General features: G+C 43.4%; 1 protein-coding gene across 2 annotated transcripts in view; it reads left to right on the forward strand.

Annotated features, from left to right (window-relative positions):
• The first annotated feature begins 226 nt into the window (after positions 1-226).
• USP6NL (USP6 N-terminal like) overlaps positions 227-17,379 on the forward strand; it is a 188,810-nt gene continuing 171,657 nt past the window's right edge. The window contains exon 1 of one of the 2 annotated variants that reach the window (XM_024734173.1): positions 227-369. The gene's annotated coding sequence lies outside the window, so the exon portion shown is untranslated. The remainder of the gene's footprint in view (positions 370-17,379) is intronic. The other variant, XM_024734174.1, reaches the window with a different exon arrangement.

Below are 17,379 nucleotides of genomic sequence, written 5' to 3' on the forward strand. Positions count from 1 at the left end.
GCCTGTCCCCTCAGAAGAGCTGTCTCTGCTTCACTGTTCTCGGCTGGCCACACCCTCGCTGCTTGCCCTCTGCCCCTCCTCCTCCAGCCCGGCTGTTTACCCCCAACTTCTTCCCTCCTGCAGCCTTCTCTGATTACCAGGAGGACTTGGCCTCTTCCAAGAGGTGTGGGCGGTGTCTGCAATTGAACCTAAGGTCCCTGGGAAACTCAACAGCTACTCACTGCCATGTCCTGGCTCCCCACCCAAGCAATGCACTGACAGGGACCGGATGAATGCTTCGGTTGGCAGCCACCGGTATGGTTTCAAGTTCCCACCTGCTGTCATTTTGTCCTACCTGTTTGTCCAGGTGAATGCTGTCTACCTTAGAAGGTAAGATCTTGAAAACAAGAGAGCAGTTCTATGCAATTCCTTCTGTACAGTGCTTAGCCCAGAAACACAAGCAATTAGGTACTTAATAAATGCTTCCTGGTGGTAGAACACTACAGGAAATCATTTCTTTAATTATGTATTTCTTAGACTTTCTTGGACTTATCTCTTGAACTAGGTGGAAAGTGGGCGGAGTGGGGTTAGAATGGTGGTGATTATTTTTTAAAACTTTCCAGGGGTTGAACTTCTAATTTGCATATGTGTGATTCCCTAGAGGGTCTGATTTGATGCATAATTCTGGAAATATAAAGCATATTTACAAAGCCAGGTCCCCAAATGAGCTGCCATACGCAGATCTGAACAAACGTGAGTGAGATCATCCCATTCTTGGCCTCGAGTTATTGCAGTTCTGCTTTGGAGGCTTGTCCCAAACCAAATAAAACACGAAGGGCAAAGAGTGTTTCCCCATTGCCGTGCCCTGCCCCAGACGCTCTTGAGTCTTTATGCAGCCAGGGCACCTTGCTTTATGTCCGATTTTTCATTTTTAAATAGAACATTTCTACAATTTAAAGAAGTGTTTAAACTTACCCAATTTAAATTTTAACTGTAACTTGCTTGTTGGGGAGGGATGTGGGTGTATCATTTTATTTGAAGACTAGATAAATTAAAAGAGGTATATAGGATTGGAATCAGAAAAAGCTACCGATTTTTATTTTTTGTTGTCTGTTTTAGTTTAGCCAACTTGACGTTTCTAAGCTTCAGATCTCTTACAATAAGACAGGTGTAATAACATTTTAAAAAACATGTGAGTAGACTATTATACTATCTCTTATAGCTTTAAGTTCTTCCTCACGAGGCATTATCGGAATACCACCCCAAAGATTGTCCTGGGCCTCTTTGGTAAGACTTAGGTCTGGGGACTGAGGCCTTCTAATCCTGGCTGGACCCAGTGACTCACTTTGTGATAGGGAGACGGTCGGTTTCCCTGTACAAGTTTCAGAGTAGTGAGATGGGAGCCCTAACAGCAGCTAGGATGCTGTCTGCCACTGTCTGCCACCCAGAGCTACTAAGAAGCAAAAGTTGCTACGTGGATGCAGAATAGAAAGTAACCCCCGTGTTGAAAGGACTTGCCCCCAGACTGCATGTCACGGCTAAAAACAAGAGCTCTGGACTTCCTGCCTCATGGTCTAGTGCCTGGGCCAGATGTTTGGTGAGAGAGGAAGTAGAAGGGACCAGCCCCAAAACTCTGTCTGCTTTCGCCAGCTCCCAGTTGGCCTGGCATCAAGGGACTTTCCCAGCTACTGTGTGAAGATGGTTTCTACCTGGCTCCATCCATGAATAACCTTCTGGTGAGGACCAGGGACACTGCTGCCCAGAAGTTGGATGTTGGTGGAAGCTCGTGCCATCCCCCTGCTCACACCCCTGTGTGTGTCCCCGAGGCCTGCAACTTCCTGGGCTTGTCCATCAGAGCCAGGCACAGGGTTTGCTGGGAAGGACCCCTTTGAGGGATGGGAAGGGGCAGGGCCCTGCTTGAGCCTGTTGTGAACAGAGCTGGGATAGGAAATCCAACTGGCAGAGAAGGAGAGAGAGAAGGAGAGCAAGAGGGAGAGGTGTGTGCGTAGTAGAGGGGATGAAAAAGAGAAAAAAGAGGCCAGAAGACAGAAAGTGGGCTCTCTTGTCTCATTCAACTTAATTTTCATTTCAAAATTCTTTTCCTGTTTCTCTGCTCTGGGCTGTCTTGTCCACTCTGCTTCCTGATGTTCTGACTCTCAGCTTTGCTGTGTCTCATCTGCGGTCAGCCTGGCCCTCTGTTTGTTTCCCACTTGATCCAGGCATTTTTTCATTGTTTTTGCCTTCTGCAGTTTCCGGAACACACTTTAGAGACAGCACACTTCTCAGGAATTGGGTGAAAAGCTCTATTTTTATAAGAACATACTTTTTTCTTCCTCCTAAAAACCCTCTCTTTTTTTTTTTTTTTTATAGTTTTTTGTTTTTTTTGGCTGCGTTGGCTTTTTGTTGCTACGCACTGGCTTTCTCTAGTTGCGGCGAGCAGGGGGCTACTCTTCGTTGCGGTGCGTGGCCTTCTCATTGTAGTGGCTTCTCTTGTTGCGGAGCATGGGCTCTACGTGCTCAGGCTTCAGTAGTTGTGGCACGGGGGCTCAGTAGCTGTGGCTCGCGGGCTCTAGAGCACAGGCTCACTAGTTGTGGCGCATGGGCTTAGTGGCTCCGTGGCATGTGGGATCTTCCCGGACCAGGGCTTGAACCCGTGTCCCCTGTATTGGCAGGCAGATTCTTAACCACTGCACCACCAGGGATGCCTCTAAAAACCCTCTTGATCCCCCTCTGATTTCTCTCAGCCTCACAGTTCACTTCCTCCTACACTGACTTCTTCTTCTTCCTCCTTTCTCCTCACTGTGGGTTGTGTTTTGATAACAGCTTTATTGAGATACAATTCACACATCTTACAATTCGCCCACTTAAAACGTACAACTCAGTGGTTTTTAGCATAGTCACAGAATTGCGCATACAACACCGCAAGCCACTGCAGATCATTTCCATCACTCCCCCAAAGAAACCCTGCACCCACCAGCAGTCACTCCCCACCCCCCTCCCCACCCAGCCCCTGGCAACCAGTATTCTATTTTCTGTCTCTATGAATTTGCCTATTCTGGACATGCCGTATAAATAGAATCACCATAGAGTATTGTCCTTTGTGACTGGCTTCTTGCACTCAGCCCAGTGTTTCCAAGGTTCATCCATGTCATAGCATGTGTCAATTCCTTGTTCTTCTTTATTGCTGATACCCAGAGATTTTGTGTGTCCATGTGGCATGGACAAGGCTGGGGCAAGAGTCAGATGTGACGATATGAACATGCGTTGCGAGGAAAAGAATGCAAAGTGATAGATTATTGAAATACAGTGTGGAGCTTTTGCCAGAAATAGTGCTGAAATTATATTAAGGACCATCAAATAACCCTGGCAGAAGATACGACAAACCCTCCAGAATTCAGGAGGGGTCCAGTCTAGAAAATCCTTTCCATGTACATCTCAATGCTCCCAAACTCCCTCCTCTTGTCCCTTTCTCCCTTTTTCCCTCTAGTCTTTTTGTTCAGAGGAGCAGTATTCCCCCGCTTGGAATTGTGTGCCCATGAGGTTGTACCCATACCTGGGAATTTCAGTTCCAGTCTTGGTCAAGAAGGAGGGAAATGATTTCTTTCTTGGGAATTTGGTTGGGCTCAAATGAGAAAGATCAATAGATAGGTTGAGTTGGCTTTTTAAAGGAGGAGATAAAAACGGCCCAGGATACTGATAGACAAGAGCTTGGAGACTAATTATCATTGAAGTCTGATGTCATAACAAGACCACGTGAGAGCCAGCAGCACAGGAGCAGGGAGTACATTTTGGTAGGTGTGGGTAGAGGGAATCAAGGAAATGGTGTCTTGAATTTCCTTCATTCTCCTGGCAGAGGTTGGAAAGCTTCCTGCAGCCTCCAGCAGGAAGGCTGTTCTCATACACAGCGACAGCTGGCCACGTTTAAAGTCAAGGAGTTAACAGGAACCGTAAGCTAAGAAAGGAATATAGGGGCAGGACGGGAAAGCTCTCCCCTTGCAAAAATATCTCAAAAATTATATTAATAGTTACAAAATCCATTAAATGTAAATATCACGAACTTGATTCATGTGGCTCCAAAACATTAATGCACAAAAAGAGAAAGATCATTTTAAAGCTCTGGAATGGCTGGCATTAGGATATTTTGAGGTTGGGTTGGAAAGAAAGCAGAGAAGTCAGGGTATGATTTACCATGTTCCACTGTCGGGTGATACGCTGCTGTGCACTCTGAAATTCTGAGACTCAAGACCATCCCAGACAGCCTTCATCCATCTGCCATGTTCTCTAAAGGGCCCAAGTGGTGCTGCTTATGCCCCTGGAGCTTTACAGAGTTCACAGAGACAGTTATTCTATTTATAATCTTCTGTGACCCCAGGACCCAGACATGCATCCCCAGAGCTGGGCAGGAACAGATGTGCTAACCACCACCACACAGTATTCCGAATTCAGTCCCTCACTCAAGTAGGGAACTAACAGGTATTAGTACTACTGCCAGCGTAGTAAGCTGGGTGCTGGGGACAGAGCCATGAATAAAATAATCATGGTCCTGGTTATGAACTGAATGTGCTCACCCTCGGTGTGGTGGTGGGGTCTCTGGGAGGTGATGAGGTCATGAGGGTGGAGCCCTCATGATAGGATTAGTGCCCTTATCAAAGGGACCCCAGAAAGCTCCCTCACCCCTTCCACCATGTGAGGACAACTGTCTATGAAGCGAGAAGACAACTGTCTTTGAAGAAGAAAGTGGGTCCTTACTTGCCACTGAATCTGCATGTGCCTTTAAATTAAAAAAAATTTTTTATACAGTTTTAAAGGTTACTTTCCGTTTACAGTTATTACAAAATATTGGTTACATTCCCCACGTTGTACAACACATCCTTGTGCCTTCCTTACACCCAATAGTTTGTACCTTCCAATCCCTCACCCCCTCCCCACCGGTAACCACTAATTTGCTCTCTATCTGTGAGTCTGCTTCTTTTATGTTATATTCACTAGTTTGTTGTATTTTTTAGATTCCACATGTAAGTGATATCATACAGCATTTGTCTTTCTCTGTCTGACTCATTTCACTTAGCATAATATCCTTCAAGTCCATTCATGTCACTGCAAATGGCAAAACTTCATTCTTCTTTTATGGCTGAGTAGTGTTCTATTGTATGTATACCACATCTTCTTTATCCATTCATTTGTTTATGGACACTTAGGTTGCCTGGCAATTGTAAATAATGCTGCTATGAACATTGGGGTGCATGTATCTTTTTGAATTAGAGTTTTTGTGTTTTTTGGATAGATACCCAGGATTGGCATTTCTGGGTCAGATGGTAGTTCTATTTTTAGTTTTTTGAGAAACTTCCATACTGTTTTCCACAGTGGCTGCTCCAATTTACATTCCCACCAACATAGTACAAGGGTTCCCTTTTCTCCACATCCTCGCCAACATTTGTTATTTGTGTTCTTTTTGATGATAGCCATCCTGACAGGTGTGAGGTAATATCTTGTGGTTTTGATTTGCATTTCCCTGATGATTAGAGATGTTGAGCATCTTTTCATGTGTCTGTTGGCCATCTGTATTTCCTGTTTGGAAAAATATCTGTTCAGTTCTTCTGCCCATTTTTTAATCAAGTTTTTTGTTTTTTTGATGTTGAGTTGCATGAGCTGTTTATAGATGTTGGTATTAATTCCTTATTGATCATATCATTTGCAAATATTTTCTCCCACTCAATAGGTTGTCTTTTCATTTTGTTGACGGTTTCCTTTGCTGTGCAGAAACTTTAAAGTCTAATTAGGTCCCATTTGTTTATTTTTGCTTTTATTTCCTTTAGGAGATAGATCCAAAAAAACATTGCCTTGATTTATGTCAAAGAGTGTTCTGCCTATGTTTTCCTCTAGGAGTTTGATAGTATCTGGCCTTACACTTATGTCTTTTATCCACTCTGAGTTTATTTTTGTATATGGTGTTATAACATGATCTAATTTATTCTTTTAGATGTAGCTGTCCAGTTTTCCCAGCACCACTTATTGAAGAGACTATCTTTTCTCCATTGTATATTCTTGCTTCCTTTGTTGTAGATTAATTGACCATAAGTGTGTGAGTTTATTTCTGGCCTCTCTACTCTGTCACCCTGATCTATGTGTCTGTGTTTGTGCCAGCACCATATTGTTTTTATTACTGTAGCTTTATAGTATAGTCTGATGTCAGGGAGTGTGTGAATCTGCAAATGCCTTGATCTTGGATTTCCCAGCCTCCAGAACTGTGAGAAATAAATGTCTGTTGTTTATAAGACCCCCAGTTTATGGTGGTCTGTTACAGCAGCCCGCATGAACTAAGACAGGTGTACTCATGCAGCTTTGAGTGAGTGGAAGCAACAGGCATTAAACATGTCTTAGCTATAACTGCAGGAAGGGCTATGAAGACGCTAAAAGTGAGGGTGTATTGCAGGGGACACTCCCTGAATTGGAAAATTGCTTTTCCCCTGTGCTGAGCCAGACTGTGTTTCTGGGTCAGCTTCCTGCTGCCTGGGTCTTTCTTCCTTTACAGTGAGTTCCCAGCCCTCTTGCAAATGAACTTCTCTCAGGCCACCCCAACATTTTCCGAGATTTGCCTAGGTATATCCCACCACAGGACATGGTTACAGTCTGAACTCAAGCTGAGGTCCCTATTGTGTATGTGAACTTTAAAAGTTTTCTGTTTCTTTTTTTAAAATGGTGGTTAAAAAAAACACATGACATGAAAGTTACCATCTTAACCATTTTTACATGTAGGTTCAGTAGCATTAAGTACCTTCATATCGTTGTTCAACTATCACCACCATCCATCTCCAGAACTTTTCCATCTTTCTGAGTGGAAACTCTGTGCCCATTAAACAAAACTCCATACTTCTCTTTCCCCCAGCCTCTGGCAACACCATTCTACTGTCTGTCTCTATGCATTTGACTATGCTAAGAACCTCATATAGTGAAATCATATAATATTTGTCTTTTCATGTCTGGCTTATTTCACTTAGCATAATGTTTTCAAGGTTCATCCATGTTGTAGCATGTGTCAGAAGTGTGTGTGTGTGTGTGTGTGTTTAATTCTAAGTATTGTTGATGCCCCATTCCCACTATGTTGTCAGGGTCCCCTGACATGGTTTTGGATATGGACATGGATACTGAGCAAAATTTAATAAAGGAGCTATTTATAAGGGTGTGGGTTTAAGGAAACCAACAAGGTGTGGTGAAGCACCCCCCTCCCCAACAGAGCTAACAACCACTGGGGGCTGTTACCACTCCAAGGCCTGAAGGACAATGGGGGTAATGATTACCAGAACCTGGAGAGACTATTGTAGCTGGAGACAGGGCCACCAGTCAGGAGCTGAAGACTTGGGGAGAAGGGAGAAGAGACCCCCACTTCCCTCATCCCCCACCCCCCAATCTTCTTCCTGTGCTTTACACTACCCAACCCAACCAGGAGCCAGAGGGTAAGACTGGCCTTCCCAGGCACAGAGCATGGGGGGCAAGGATAGAGACTGGACCTAGAGGAGCAAACAGTATATCCAGCCTACCACCTTCTGCAAGGAGTTAAGTGTGGGGTGAAAGGGGAGGCAAGATGAGAAGCTAGCAACACGAGTGGGCTGAGTTCCTCTAAAAGAGAAAGGGTATGGGAGATACTCAGAGGGGAAAACAGTCTGAAAGGAGAGAGGAAGAGCCAGAGAGAGAAAATGAAGAGAAAGTAGAGAGATTTGACAGTTCCAGTGAGAGACACTGGGAAGAAACCTTAGGAAGAAGAGAGGTCCAAAGGGGATTTACTGTGTGAAGACCTAAAACTCCCCTTTCAGTGTTTCAAGGGACCTTTAGTAAAGATCACTTTATTTTCAAGGCTTTTGTAGAATTTTGAATGTGACACTAAGTTGGACCAGAATTAGGAACAGGGAAGACCAGTTATACTTGGCATGGAAGGCAGAATAATGGGCCCCAAAAATGTCTGCCTCCCAATCCCCAGAGCCCATGAATATGTTAGGTCATGGAAATGGGAATTGTTTGCAGATAGAATTAAGGTTGCTAATCAGCTGACTTTGAAATAAGAAGCTTATCCTGGGTGGGGCCAGTGTAATCATGAGATCTTAACTGGGGAAGAGGGAGGCAGAGGAGTCAGTGTCAGAGTGACATGATGTGAGAAGGAATTGATTGGCCATCACTGGCTTTGAAGATAGAAGGAAGCCACAAGCCAGGGAAGTGGCAGCCTCTGGCAGCTGGAAAAGCCCTTCCAACAACCTGACCTCCAGAACTTAAGATAGTATATTTGAGCCACTGTGTTTGTGGTAATTTGTTACAGCAGCAATAGGAAACTAATACACTTGGGTTTTATGGGTGTGGCGTATAGGTAGCTAAATTTTGGATTGAAAATGTGAAGCTGCATATAATTACCGTAAATACTGTATGTAAATCTATAGCTATGAATTTTACTGATAAGAGCTTTGATTAAACTCCTTAACTTCCTCACACTAGGTGAAAACACACTAGCTAAAGTAGGACTTGTCCTTTATACTTGCTTTCAGTGCTGTAGTAGCTGTATGGTTCTTTTAATCTTGGTTCTTGTGTAGCTGCTCTCATCCTGATCCCTTGATCAGTGGAGTGTCTGGATTCTCACTTTGTGGCTTCCTTGGTCTCCTTTGAGAGACCAGTGCTGTGCCCACTTCTGAGCCCCCACAGTCTGTTTTTAGGGTTCTCCATACAGGTGGTTTAATGTCCAATCCGTCATGAAAAGGTTTTGCTCTTCTTTGTAGCCTCCTTGTTGCTGGCATGAGCTTTCACTTCAATCTTGTTGGACACACAAACACAGCAGACTTGTGGTGGGAAGGTTTAAAAGACCAGCTTTCTGGTAATGACAATACCCACAGAATAAACCCTCCACTCTCAGGCACCTGCAACAGATAAGCTTCTCTATGTCAGCATTTCCACAGCTGAAAGAGGTACTTTCAGGCATTGCTGGCAAGAGTTCAAAGCAGCTTAACGACTAAGGAGGAGGACTTAGCAATATTTAATAAACCAACATCAATGGATCTCACCGAATTGAAATCAGGGTGTCAGCAGGGCTGCATTCTCTTTGATCCAGCAATTCAGCTTAGATTAATTTATTCTGAAGAAACAACCCCCAAAATGAAAAACAACATATGAAAAAGGTTATTGATTGTGGAATTTCTTATAATAGCAAAACATTGAAAGCACAACCAAAGTTCTTGTCCATAAGAGACTGGTTGAATCCATCAAGGAGCAGTCAAGTCATGGAATATTATACAGCCATAAAAAAGAACGACTGAATCACTACGAACTGATGTGTGAGGATTTCCAAGCTATATTATTAAGTGAAAAAAGCAATGTGGAAAAGAATATATAAAGCACATTACCATTTGTGTAAAAAAAGGTTGCAGGGGGATGAGAATGTGTGTGTGTGCATGCATGCTTGTTTTCACAAGAATCACAGAAAAGGTAAACCAGAAATAAATGAAAATGATTACCTATAGGGTGTAGGTGTGAATGGAGTGGAAGGAATACGGATGAGAGTGATAGTTTTCACTTCTCTGAGTGTTCCTTTTAGGCAGTTTTGAATTCTGAATCATGTAAAGGTTTTAAGTATTAAAAAATTACATTAAATCTAATAGAAGTTAAAAAAAAGAAACCTTGAAGTTGAATGCAAACAGAAACAAAGGAATGTATGTGGTTAGCAAATTGATGGCATAACAACACAGAGATAAGAACTACATGTAGTTTTTTTTTTTTTTTGCTGTACGCGCGGGTCTCTCACCGCTATGGCCTCTCCCGTTGCGGAGCACAGGCTCCGGACGCGCAGGCTCAGCGGCCATGGCTCACGGGCCCAGCCGCTCCGCGGCACGTGGGATCCTCCCGGACCGTGGCACGAACCTGTGTCCCCTGCATCGTCAGGCGGACTCTCAACCACTGCACCACCAGGGAAGCCCTACATGTAGCTTTTAAACCCTGTGCTTTTGACTAGTGGGATATATTCTAAGGGGAAAAAATCGGCAGGAGGCTTATGAATTAGGCTAGTAATTGAGACTAATATTAGGGTCATCGTGCGAACCTCTCTTGTGTATGTTGTAGGATACAGCAAATGAGTCAATATATTAATTGTGTGTGGGTGACCTAAGGCCCTCACTGTAGCAGGGGGGAGGTAATATAGAATGGAGGTAAATATGGAATGGTGATATGATCCTGCAATGGGAAGCGGGGTATCAGAATGAATTCATGATGTTCCAGTTCTATCCACTGTTAAAGACAAAGTGGGACATTAGTTAAAGCTGTGAAAACATATTTTATTCAGTAACTAGTGACAGCAGGGAAGAGAACTGAGCTCTGTTCTGATTTGCACAGAGTGACTGGGTGTTTTAACGGGAGAAGGAAGGAGTCAGGAGCGGGACAGAGCAGGGCTCAAGTAAGTGATTACCCTGGGTCAGTCAGTGTAGATGTGATTAGGTCAGCTGTGTCTGTTAGCTGGCAATCACGGAAGTGAGAATTCTTCACCCCACAGAGATTAGGAAACAGACGTACCTATACTTCTTGATGATTACATTTCAAAGGAATGGCTTTTAGGACCTTGAAGATGACACTCTTGGGTTGTAGGAGATACATACACATCTCAAAGGGACAGAGTAAAGATTCACAACTGTAGGCAATTTTTAGTGAATGCACTAAGAAAGGCTGGTGAGGGGCCTGTCCTCAGGTGTTGGCTGGAACAAACAGTAAATTCTCCTGGCACTGTTGAGTTTTCCAGGCAGGTGTTGAAGGGAGGGGCTGGGGTCATCCTACGGACATGGCCTTATGCTGTTTGAAGCCGTGCTAGAGTTTAGTTGTCTCTTGGTGCAGAGGTTTGGATGGAGTTGTTACACGCAGTTCTCACCATTGAACGTGCCTTGAAGCAGTGACACCCCAGGACCAATAGACACAGTAGTACTCAGATCTTGGTTTCTAAATACCATTTCCCTCTAAAAGGAACAAGCCTCCTTGAATAAATTGTCTGACTATGAATCAGGGACAGGGAAGCTATAATGTGTTTGGAATGTCTTCTTGTGCCAGAAATCAATGGGTGGGACCAGCTACATAATTTGCAGGGCCCAGTACAAAATGAAAATGCAGGGCCTCTTGTTGAAAAACTACTAAGAATGTCAAGAGAGAACCACATAGAAGGCTTTGTAAGAGCAGGGTCACAGGCCCATGAAGCCGGCCCTATTAATGGAAGATGTGTTAAAAGTTCAGAAGAGCCAGCTTGAAGGGGCTCTTGCTGGTGAATTTTGGGACAATTTGAGCACACACAAAAAAAGAATAGTAATAAGAATGGATTATAAAACACAGAATTGAAAAAGAACCGATTGAGACTTCCCTGGTGGCGCAGTGGTTAAGAATCCACCTGCCAATGCAGGGGACACCGGTTCAAGACGCGGTTCGGGAAGATCCCACATGCCACGGAGCAACTAAGCCCATGTGCCACAACTACTGAAGCCTGCACTCTAGAGCCCATGCTCCACAACAAGAGAAGCCACCACAATGAGAAGCCCGCGCACTGCAAGGAAGAGTAGCTCCCGCTTACCGCAACGAGAGAAAGCCCACGTGCAGCAACGACCCAACAAAGCCAAATAAATGAAAGAAAGAAAGAAAGAAAGAAATTTATTAAAAAAAAGCACCATGAATTTATAGTGATACAGAAAATGAGTATCACTATACTCCCTTGCACAGAAGGGAAAACTTTATGAGGAATGCCAGCCAATAAATGTAGACAGAATAATATAATTAGAAAATTTACCATTTTTACCACCACCAATGTAATAATGATACTAAAACATTGGGTTAAAGATTGTTGGGAAACAAGATATTCACACAATTCATAAAGTCTCCCCTTATCACCCGATAGATGACTTATTAATTACAAATGGGAAAAGATGCCTCTGTGATAGAGAGATCTGACAGAAACTATCTTACCCGAGTGATCAGCTTCGCATGAGCGATAATGAGACAATGTTATCATGCATCTCTCAACGTGATGCAATGAAAAGTACATGGGTAGTATTTTGCTCAAAATGTTTAACCTGAATCTAAGCACGAAGAAACAAACAAACGTGGACTGTGGGACATTCTACAAGGCAACTGGCCTAAGCCCTTAAGAAAAAATGTCATGAAATAAAAAAGTCAGGGAGAGCTGTTGTAGATAAAAGGAGGGTAAAGAGTCATGAGAACCAAGTGAACTGTATGACCATTGATTGTCCTAGATTGAAAAAGAGCTATGGGAGACATTTAGGGGACAACTCTGGAAATTGGGATTTTGGACTGTAGATAATACTATTGTATCAATGTGAAATTTCTTGAGTGTGATGATGGTGTTGGTTATGGAGGAGAATGTCTTTATTTTTAGAAGATACATGCAAAAGACTTAATGCCCCAGTGTCTGCAACTTATTTGCAAACAAAAGGGAGAGAGAAAGGGAAAGGGAAAGAGGAAGGGGGAGTGGGAGGGGGAAGAGGGAGAGAGAGGGCAAAGGTGACAAAATGTTAACGACTGTTTGAATCTGGGTGATGAGTATACAGCTATTCTTATACTATTCTTTCACTTTGCTATAGGAGAGATATTTTTAAAATAAAAACTTGGGGGAAAAAGTTTTCCTAGCTAAAGTCATCTCTCAAGGAGGAACACAGTAGCACATCAAGGGCAGAAAGCCTCTCTAGGTTGGTTGGCAGGACCCCTGAAGCAGCAGACATGCCACCTGGCACTTCAGCATCATTCACGTGTCTGCCAATCTGTGTGCCCAGCATAGTTATGGTGAGCAGAGCAGAGCTGACAGCAGACAGTGGTGTGAGATGGGCACCTGTTCCCAGTGCGGGCTAACAAGAGCCAGGACCGGACTGGTAGACCAGCTAGTCAAGGGCTGAGGTTTCTTCTGTGTCGTGAGAAAGCAGGAAGTCTAGTGCCAGTTCAGGCCGGACAACTTCTTTGGGTCTTATTTGAAAATTGGGGAGAATATACCCTCTTACTTATGCAACAGAGATCAAATAAGATCTTGTACGAGGCAAAACAGTCTTCATAGATTTTCTTATTATCTTATTTTGTAGATTATCTCATTTTATTTTATAGATTTTAATTCTGGAAATATAGATAGCTTTTTTTCACATATGAGCTGTTACAGATGTACTTGCTGTTTGTAGTTCTATTACAGTTTGTGTCCTATATGTACAGAATTTATGATCTTTCTATTTTATACGATTCCCACCAAAAAAAGAAAAAAAGAAGCGGTGCATCTAGAAGGGTCTCTGCTGCGTTACTGAGTCCTCCTAACTATTCAGGAGTCAGAAGCAGAGGACTTCTTTTCTGACTGGGGTTCATTGAGAACAGATTGCATATTTCAAACTTGTTTTTCTTTCACTACCAGTATCCTTTCAGGACTGAGTGCAGTAGGACACGTGTCACATCATGACGTGCTTTCTAGGTGAATCAGCCTAATGGACAGTAAGGAATATTCCTGAAAGCCATTCCTGCACCAGGGTGGCTAGCAACAAGCGTACACCCAAGTGACTGTGAACCACATGGATATATCCCACCAAACCCAATAAAATGCATCCCTAACTCAACTTCCCTTTGGCTAGAATCCAAAATGCCATAGCCATTCCAGGGGTATCTGTGCAAGGGGAAGGAGGATGGAGAGAAAATCCAAGAGGAAAGAGACAATGGTTTTAATTGATTATAGTTAAAATATCTTACTTTAGGGCTTCCCTGGTGGCGCAGTAGTTGAGGGTCCGCCTGCCGATGCAGGGGACACGGGTTCATGCCCCGGTTCGGGAAGATCCCACATGCCGCGGAGCGGCTGGGCCCCTGAGCCATGGCTGCTGAGCCTGTGCGTCTGGAGCCTGTGCTCCGCAACGGGAGAGGCCACAACAGTGAGGGGCCCGCGTACAGAAAAAAAAAAAAAAAAATCTTACTTTAAAAAAAAAAGGAGAGAAAAGGAGAGGCAGAGACAGGGAGAGGGACAGACAGGGAGAATCTCTTAGTGTTACATTAAACAGGAAATAGACTGCCACTGGGCAGTCAGAAGTGTGGGTTTGAAGAGATGATGGATGGTAATGTAGAGATTAGGGATGTCATTTCACAATCATAGCTGCATGAGTGGATGAATCCCCCCAAATGAAAGAAAAGAGGACAGAGGACAGAATCTTGGGTAATGCCTATATTTCATTGTGAGGTAGGAGAGATGGCTATAAAATGAGATGGCTATAAAATCTTAGACCAAGACACTGATTACAGCCCGGATATGAAGAATGAACACAGTCAGGTCGATTTGGGGTTTTGTCATTCATAACAGAAAGATTTTTGATAATACATACATTTAAATATTTAAAACCAGCTATAAACCTATGTTTATAGCTCTTCTACAATTATAAAATCAAAACATATTAAGTACTAACAAGACTACAAAACTCATAAAAACAGAAATTGACATTCAGTATGACACATGGTACTGTTTTGCTGAAATAAAATCACTGCTATTGACGTTAATAGTAGAACATCTATTTATGTGGTTGAGATTTCACTTGCTGGTTTGGTTATTTTGATTTTGAGCGTATTTCCCATCATTTGAGTAATTGTCATGATCTCTGGTGATATTTTTCCTTGTGGACAGAATTTATTTTATATCCCCTATCCATTATTTAGAAGAGACCGTCTAATGGTGCATCTCATATATGATGGCAAAAATACCAGTTAACACAGTTTATTCACAGATTGTTCACTGTCCCCACTAATGATCTGTTGTAAGCTGGTGTGTGTTTTCATCATGGACTTCTTACTCTAAATCACTTACAATGTGAGCATGGAGCTGAGCTCTGGGACACACTCTTTTGAGTTCTGTATGCTTACACCACCGTGTGTATTTTGATGACTTAATTCTCCCACCATTTTTCCCCAATCAAACTACTACAATACTTTCATCTCTATAGCATGGCTTCCGATGGCCTACAAATACTTCACCATATAAAGAAAAGAACTAAAGAATATATAATCAACTAAAATTGGGTGGTGGAGGGAAGCAAGGGAGGGGGGAGAAAGGAGAGAGATACTAATTCACCATTGCTCAAAATAAGGTGTTAATACTGTCAAAAGAATGTTCACACCAACCTTTCCACGTCAAAGCCTTTATGGGAGTCAGTGTACCAGAAGCATGGGAGTGGGAGTTAGACAACTCTGAATCTGGTGATGGTCTTACCAGCTTTGACATTGGTAAGTTACTCAATCACTTGGTTTTCTCATCTGTAGAGATGATTAAATGAGGTCATGTAGCTAAAATGCCTAAAACTGCCTGATCCACAGTTGGTGTTCAGTAATAGTAGTTATTATCAGTTTTTGACACTTAGCAGGGTTAGGATAAATGTGGAACTTAAAATGCTGGTAGATTAGGTAAGTAAGGCTCAGAGGTCTGATAGGTCTGGACCTACCAAGCTAAGGGCAGGCGTTGGCTCTTAGGACTATTTAGAGTCTGTATCCAGGTTATTGCTGGTTCTAAATGTTTACAGTGTGATGTCTTGCTGTGTTTGTGTCAGGTTAGTGCATCTGTCCCCCAACTGTCCAAAAACCCAGTGTCACTTACTCATCACATCTTTTTGTAAATTTCATTATCAATCTGGGGAAAGGCTTTGGTACACAGTCCATTCCTGGGGGTTAAAGTGATTATTTCCTTCATCTTTGAGGATGATAATTCTTTTGGTTTTCTTCGGAGCTTCTCCTTTTAGTCTTTCTTAAAGAACTAATTTCTGTTCTTTTTCATTGCTGTTGTTAGTAGGAAGAATTCAGTCCTAATCACTGCAGGAGCAGAGGTTAAGTTCAAGCAGACCTGGTTCCGTCCTGGCTGTCACTTAGCTATTGCCTGATCTTTTTGAGCATGAGTTTCTTCTGCTGGCAGATGAGGAAAAATAATGCTCACCTCCTGGATTATTAGGAGGATTAAATGAGAAATGGCTCTGAAACCCTGGACATATCTTCACTGTTCACATCTTCCCAGCTTCTCCCACCCCAGTTAAAGAGCTCTTTGCAAGATTAGCAGTTCTTTGGCATACAAAAAAAGTATTTAGTTCCTGTTTGGAAAATATTAAAAACTATAGCACCAGGCTGAGTCTTAACCACACTTGAGAAAAATTGGAGAGGAGTTTTAAATTGGAAGCTTACTTTATTCAGGATGAAGAAATACTGAAATCAAGGGGGGAAAAATCTGCTGTTAACTTAAATACATGATTATTATCATAATTTCTTTTTTTTTAACTGAGAAGTACAGCTAAAACACAAATGATTTCCAAAGATTATCTGCCAATGCATTTAGTGAGAGGCAGTGTGGTGTAGAGGTGGTGCTAATGAGCTCTGCTAATGAGCTCTACAGTATCCGCAAGTCACCCCCTCTCTCTCGCCTCAGTTTCCTCACCATCAAATGGGGTGATTGTGCTTAACTGGGGGAGGGGAGGGAGGTTGAGGGGATGTGTGAGATGCTTCTGCTCTCACAGTAGTGATAGATATATGGTAGCCATCTTCCCAGAGGGTCCCCAATGACCCCTAATTCTGCAGTTCCCACCGCTGTAGACCCCTCCTCCCCAATATTGCATCAAGGTTGGTCTGTGTGACCCATAGAAGGCTTCAAAAGTGAGGGCCAGCCATTCGAGATAAGGTTAGAAAAGGCACCTTCCGTCCTGGGCTCCTTCTCCCACACCTCCCCCTCCCTTTCTCTCTGTTTCTCTCTCTCTCCCTCTCCCCCTCCTTTTCTCTGTCTCTCTCTCTCTCTCCTTCTCCCTCTCCTTTTCTCTGTCTGTCTCTCTCTCACCATTTGCTCTGTGGAAAGCCCTGCTGTGAGCAGCCCTGGGGAGAGGCCACGTGATGAGGAACTGAAGCCTTCTGCAAACCAGCCAGATGCGTGAAGTTAGAAGCCAGCCCTCCAGACCCAGTCAGGTCTCAGAGGACTGCAGCCCCAGCTCATACCTTGACGGCAGGCTCGTGAGAGACCCTGAGCCTGGACCATCCAGCTAAGCTGCTCCCAGATTCTTGACCTACAGAAACTGCGAGATAATAAATGGTTATTGTTTTAGGATGCTAAGTTGGGAATAATTTGTTTTGCAGCAATTGATAACTAATACAGGATGCTACTGGCTTTTAATTAGCAGAGTCAGGATGCTAAGCATCCTGCAGTCTGTGGGACAGTCCTGCTCCCAAAATTCATGTATTGGAACCTAATCCCCAATGTGATGGTATTTGGAGGTGGGGCCTTTGGAAGGTGATTAGCTCATGAGGGTGGAGCCCTCCATAAGTGGAATTAGTGCCCTTAAAAAGGGACCCCAGGGGCTTCCCTGGTGGCGCAGTGGTTGAGAGTCCGCCTGCCGATGCAGGGGATGCAGG

This window comes from Neophocaena asiaeorientalis, unplaced genomic scaffold, assembly GCF_003031525.2.
Source record: "Neophocaena asiaeorientalis asiaeorientalis breed wild unplaced genomic scaffold, Neophocaena_asiaeorientalis_V1.1 scaffold120, whole genome shotgun sequence".
Lineage (NCBI taxonomy): Eukaryota > Metazoa > Chordata > Mammalia > Artiodactyla > Phocoenidae > Neophocaena > Neophocaena asiaeorientalis.